We start from the raw sequence: 6,299 nt of genomic DNA on the forward strand, positions 1-6,299 counted from the left end.
CTGTTGTTCGCTTAGTACAAACTCTGCATCATTGTACTTTCCTCCAGTACACTTCATAGACATAGACAGGCACTTCGATGGTTTAGCCTTCATTTTCTTCGACCAGTCCAGGAACTCTTCTACTACCTTCAACATCTTCTTCATCTCCTTCTCGCTCTTCGACAACAGGGTTAGGTCATCAGCAAATGCTTTCTTTGAGGTCTTGCTATCACTGAAGCTTGGCTCATACCCAACTTGACTGCACAGTACAGCTAGAAGTTCCAGTAGGATGTTGAATACTATAAGGAACAGGATCACGGACAGTGGGTCTCCCTGGAACAGGCCTAGCTCATACCAGAATGTTCTGGATGTCCATTTCCTGCACTTAACTAGGACACTGAGGCTTCCATAATACTCAATTATAAGCTTAATGAAGCTTTCAGGTAGGTGGTACCGGCGTAGGGCATAAATAATAAGGCTGTGCGGGACTCTCCCATACGCATTCATAAGGTCAATCCAGATCACGTGGACTTGTCTTCTGTGGCTTTTAGCATCTTTAATCTCTTCAAGGAGGGCTTGAGTGTGTTCTAGGCACCCAGGGGTTTTCTTCATGAAACCTTTCTGTACTGAGGTGTCAATGAACAGATTTCGTGTCATGTGCTCAAGTACACGGTCTCCCCAGATGGCAAAGAACAGCTTTCCACTACAGTTTTGGAGTGTGATGTTACGGAACTTTCCAGGATCTTTCAGATCATCCGTTTTAGGAATTAATGTACTCACTCCCACATTCCACTGTGGGGGGACAACTCCTGTTTTCCAAATCCTGCATATCAGATGGTGTAGATGGTGACTGAAAGTTTGACACTTCTTGTAGATCAGGTAGTTGACACCATTTGACCCAGGTGCTGACTTATTTCTCCTTGACTTAAGCTTTAGGTGGAATTCATCCCATGTGGGTGGCGCTGTACTGCAGATCCAATTAGGTTTGTCAAGGTCTTTCAGTCCTGTGGGGTTTACATAGTCACGCTCTCGGTCATCATCTTTGTACTCCTTTTCAAAGAACTTAGATGCTTCTTCACTGTCGAACTCAGGCTCTTTATCTTTAGTCTCTTCCTTCGTGAGCAGTTTCTTACCATACTCATAAGGGTTTCTTCTAAAGAGTTTGGAGCTATTCTCTTTCATCTTTTTCCTTTCTTTCTTCTGGGCGGTCTTTCTTGCTTTGTTATGAAGTCGTACTAGTTTCAGGTAAGAAATCTTCTGTCTTTTAACCTGTTCATCATCATTCGAGTCACATACTCTCTTCCATTCCTTCCTACTCTCTTTCTTCATTTCCCTCAACTGTCTGCACTCAGCATCAAGTCTCGGTTTTTTCTTCGATGGTATAATGTTTGTTGAACCAACTTCGCATATCAACTCGAGGTAATCATAGGTGGTGTTCTCAAGTAACTCCAAACCCTTACTAGGGTCGCTGTGTGTAGTGAACTGGAGACCAATTAGACCGAGGTCTTGATCAATCTTGTCCCACCTAATATCATTGGCCTTAGGTAGTTTTAATCGAGTTTTAATAACTACCGGTTCTGGTGGATCTGCGTGAGATCTAAAGTTTGCAGACGTAGACGTCCTCCATTTTGCACTGTGGTTTGTATCCTGGCTGGGTTCCGTCTCCGTGTTACCTCCTTCCTGACCGATAATGCCTACGGCATCCTCTTCCAGGCTCTTGTCCGGTGTCTGCTTACAAAATCTCGCGTGTTTCTTCACGTGCTTAAACCACCTTTTACACTTATCACACTGTTGGTCGTGTGTAACACTCCGCCCTGTGTTGTTTCCACTATCATCTTGCTGGCTATTAGTTGCTGTGGGTGAAATAGTAGCAGGGGAGCTGGGGTTCACACCCAAGGGACTTCCCGGTCATTTGTTTTCGTGAGGGTGCCCGACGTAGAAACGTCACCCTCAGTTAGAAGTCAGGTAGGCGCAGAGTGAGAGGGGAAGTCGTGTCACTCTACTGGCATAACCATCAAACCATACAACTTCCCTTTGACGAGTAAACGCCATATCTCCAAGGAGATTCAAATCCGTTAATCAATGTGAGGATAACCCTCCTCACTCGGGTCAATTTCCAATCATAAGGAGTGTTATAAAGTTGTTGTACTCTATAAGTGTATATTCACCTACAAGCATAACTGCTTGGCGTGATGAGGTACATCTTTGATTGGTCGAAGGTCTTTCAACAACACAGCATCATCATTTTCATAGTAGTCCCCGGCTTATGACGGGTTCATAGCGGTATTAAACATGTTTTTCTGGGCCCAAACATTCTACGCTCCTACTATGCTATTACTGGTCTCTTGACTAACTCCCAATCATCTGTCCATATGGTAGTGTTTCTGGACAAATAGATGGTATACGATGCCCTCAGGCTGATCTCAGCGATCTTCATGCAGGCCTTCTTCTTCTCTTTGTTCTTTACGTTCAGGTGGTTCATAAATGTTGGGAGGCTATAGTTGTAAATGCCTCGAGCTCCCACTTCTACTGTCTGGAGCTTGCAAGCCCATCCGTTGGCTTCTATCTCTTCTGTCAGCTGCTGATATCTCTTCATCTTTCGCTTCTCTTGATCAGCAAAGTTCTGCTCATTTCCACAAGTCAGCTCCATTAGATAAACCTTCTTTGCTTTATCTGAATAGATCACTACATCAGGTCTTAGTGGTGTAGCTGGAATGTGCTGCGGGAAGTTCCTCTGTCTCTCATCCTCATCAAATATTATCTTCCAGTCGTTGGCATCTGAAAAGAAATATCTTTGGGTCTTATGATGAGTTGGGTCAGCTAAGGTAACCTTCTCGCGCTTATTGCCTGCCTTGTGAAAGACCGACGGTGCCCTCTTCGATTCCTTGGCGATGTCGGAATTAAACTCGTCAATCTGTGATGAAACAGTCTTCATGATTTCACGTAGGACCTGATCATGGCGCCAGTTGAAACGTCCCTGTCTTAGTGCAACCTTGCAGAACGTGAGGATATGATTAAGTGTCCCTTGTTTGCTGCAGAGTTTACAGTTTCCTGAAACGGCTTTATTGTATATTATTAACAGAATTGTGTCTCGCCGTTGTGTTTTGTTAGGTATTGTGCTATAATATGAAGTAACATACATTATGCTATCACTTCGTTTGAATACATATAAATAACATCCAAATGATCAGATCCAATAGGATACTGATGCAGACAATGAAAAATTGAAATATTGAATTGGATTACCACATCAGTATCCCATTGGATTAAATCACTTTGAGTGTATGATTCTGAGATAGATCTTTGCCAACACTGGCATCCCAGCCTTGGGGCTGGGATGAATATCATAAAAGCCCCTATTGTCACATTTAGGAAATAATCTCTCGTTTCTGTTTCCATAGCGGTCTAAGAATGCCCAAAAAACATCAAGGTAAAACAGTTTATGCCTAGAGCAGCGATCAAAGATCAAATTATTCATAGCACAAACGTAACATTACCAGGGATTTTCTCTTGTCCATTGGGGTGGACTGGTGGAATAGCTTGTACAAAAACACGTGCATTTGGATAAAGTTTTCTTGCTGTCTTCATAAGGTCACTCACAGGGGTCTTGAGATGATTGACACCCTGGGTACAGTACCGGATGTCGTTGGCACCGAAGCTTAAGAACAGTTTCTTTACCTGCACAAGAGGGTTTTTTGTATGAAAGGCCTCAATAGATTTCTGTATAGCTGAGATCTTAAGCCCACCCTTAGCTATGTTGGTGACAGTTTCTTTACCTCTACTGAGGCGATCAGCGTCCAATCGAGCAGCAAAGGAGTCACCAGCAATGAGAATGATAGACTTCTGGTGTTTTTGAGAGTCTGTGGGGGCTTTTGGGGATACTTTATTAGGACTGTCGGATGTAGGAGAGGGAAGAATAGGAGATGAAGGGGAAGAGGAAGAGGAAGGTGTGGTTAACTTTCTGAAGGAGAGACTATACCTCCAACAAGTTTCATTGTCAGAAGGTGCAACTCCTGGGGCAATCCTGTGCCTTATGACTTGCTGTGCACCAGGCTTCATGATGTTCAGTGTGCCATTGGTGGCAGGGAGGGTGAAGTCTGTGTTAATCAACTCTTTGGCTGGCCTTGACCTAGAGGCCCTAGTTGTGCGTTGTTCTACTTGGGTTGTATCCAGTACAAACTCAAGTGACCGTGGAGCCCCTATTGAGTAAGTGCAAATGGAGCTGGACTGTGATATTATTAGGTCTCCATCGTCTTTATGGAGGCTTAACTTAGCTTGCTGAGTGTCGTACCTAGTAACAAGGCAAGCATCCATGTTGTTGGTGGTGGAGGGGAGGTCATTAATAAGTCCCATCAACTTAAAGATGCTAGGGAAGTTGTTGATGGGATGTGGCTTGTTAACAATGTTACCAAAGCAGTAGTCTTCTGATGAAGGGCTTAGCCATAAGGACTTTTTTAGATTTGCCTTCAAGATTCATTGAATCTAATTCTTCTGTGATTTTCTTGAATAGATTTTCGTTCATTCCAGGGAGGACTGGAACGTGCTCTACGAGCGCATGTGGGCTATACGAGACATTTTGGACAGTAGTTTCCTTCTTCGTTTTCTTTTCCTTCTTCTTTTCATCTAACCGTTCTATTTTTGAAGCAAGCTTTTCCTCTTTCAGACTGTCCAGGATACTCTTAGTGAGGAGGGTATGCATGTGTTGCTTTACTTCAAGAGATAAGTTTTGCAGTAAGGCGAGGAAGTTGGCGGGCAGTGTTGGCATCTTGTTGTGAAGTGTGGGAGGATCGGGAGGAGACTGGGTGATCCGGATAAGAGATCAACAGCAGGATGTTTCAGTGGCACCGTTATAAACCCTAGCAATCTGGATCTGAAACAGTCAATAGGCCAGAGATTTATAGTTCAGAGTGAAAAAATTTGAATTATAATGAACAGAGTTGTCGTAAAGAACTGTATAGCAGAAAAAAGAATGCAATACTTATCTAAGGGAGAAGTAGCTAAAAGGAGTTAACAAATTTCAAACATCACTAGATCTCTAACCATTAAACTAACCTCGTACCAGACCGCAGGAGCCCTGGCAGTACAAGACTACCAGGCCAGGGCAATAGGAAGAAACGATTACCACCTCCACAACCTGCCATCTAACTCAGATCCATCACACCCAGGACACCGGCAGACTTTACTCCAACGGATTACTCATCGGTAGCCATGCATAATAGAATAGAGATTAGGCGGGATGACAGGCTGAGCGCCGCGCGGCCCGGTAAGTATCACGTCTTGACTTGCTCTAACCAGAGCCCTCTCGCTTGCTGCAGTAGCGCGCGACCGCCGAAGGTATTCTACTTGTGAAACAAGCGCAGTACGCATATATACACATGGCTATGTGAACGCCCTGACCCTCATTGTTATTTCATTTAAAGCCAGAAAGCCTTGTCATACGTTGTATGACCCGCAGGAGGAATGGCTCCTGAGCCCAAGCGTTTCATAAGGAGACTTGCTGTGTTGACTGTTGATAGCCACCAAGACCAAGGAGGACTACAGCCAGGTGATGTGGAACATCAGGACACGCCTGAGCATGGATATAATGAGGAGTGTGCTAGTAGCAGTTAGAGGCGTATGTGGGAAGGCAAAGAAGGCATGGACTGCCCCTATATCCAATGTCTCCTTCAACCTGATACCTGAGAAGAAGAGCTACGAGGGATAGATGATATTTATTGCTCATGATTTACAATTGTGCTCTGCCAATTGCATCACTCGATTTAATTTATTGTATATTAAAGTCACTATTGTGACGGTACATTAGAACTGGGATCAGCTGGATGGAACTTTGCAGTTATCATACATTCCCTACATTATGATATAATATTGTGTTGAACAGTTTAAATTAAACTAACACAAAAGTTAAATAATGATAATTAGTTGTTTTTTAATTTTTATGATCAGATCTGAGTTCAAGAGTTTTATCTTTATAATACCAATTATTTTACATATTTTTCTTCATGAGTTTTTATCGTAACTGTAATGTTATATTTTAAACAAACATAATATAAATTTGGAAATATGTCTTGGTGTTCTAGTGCTTGCTAGTAAAAGGTCATAACATCAATAATTTTTGATCTGTACAGTATTTATAAAATTCAAGGTTCAGACATATTTTTTAAATCAGTAAAAATTTCCTGTTCTTTTAATTCGCTGAAATTAAGTTTATGAGCCTCGAAGATAAATCCAGTAGATGAGTGCTACAATTCTACCCTTTTGATTAACGTGTGTTAAAGGTTATTTGTCCCCTTAATCTTATTTGATTCTTTATCCTCTAGTAA

This window comes from Bolinopsis microptera, chromosome 7 (assembly GCF_026151205.1).
Source record: "Bolinopsis microptera isolate Bmic1 chromosome 7, MBARI_Bmic_1.0, whole genome shotgun sequence".
Lineage (NCBI taxonomy): Eukaryota > Metazoa > Ctenophora > Tentaculata > Lobata > Bolinopsidae > Bolinopsis > Bolinopsis microptera.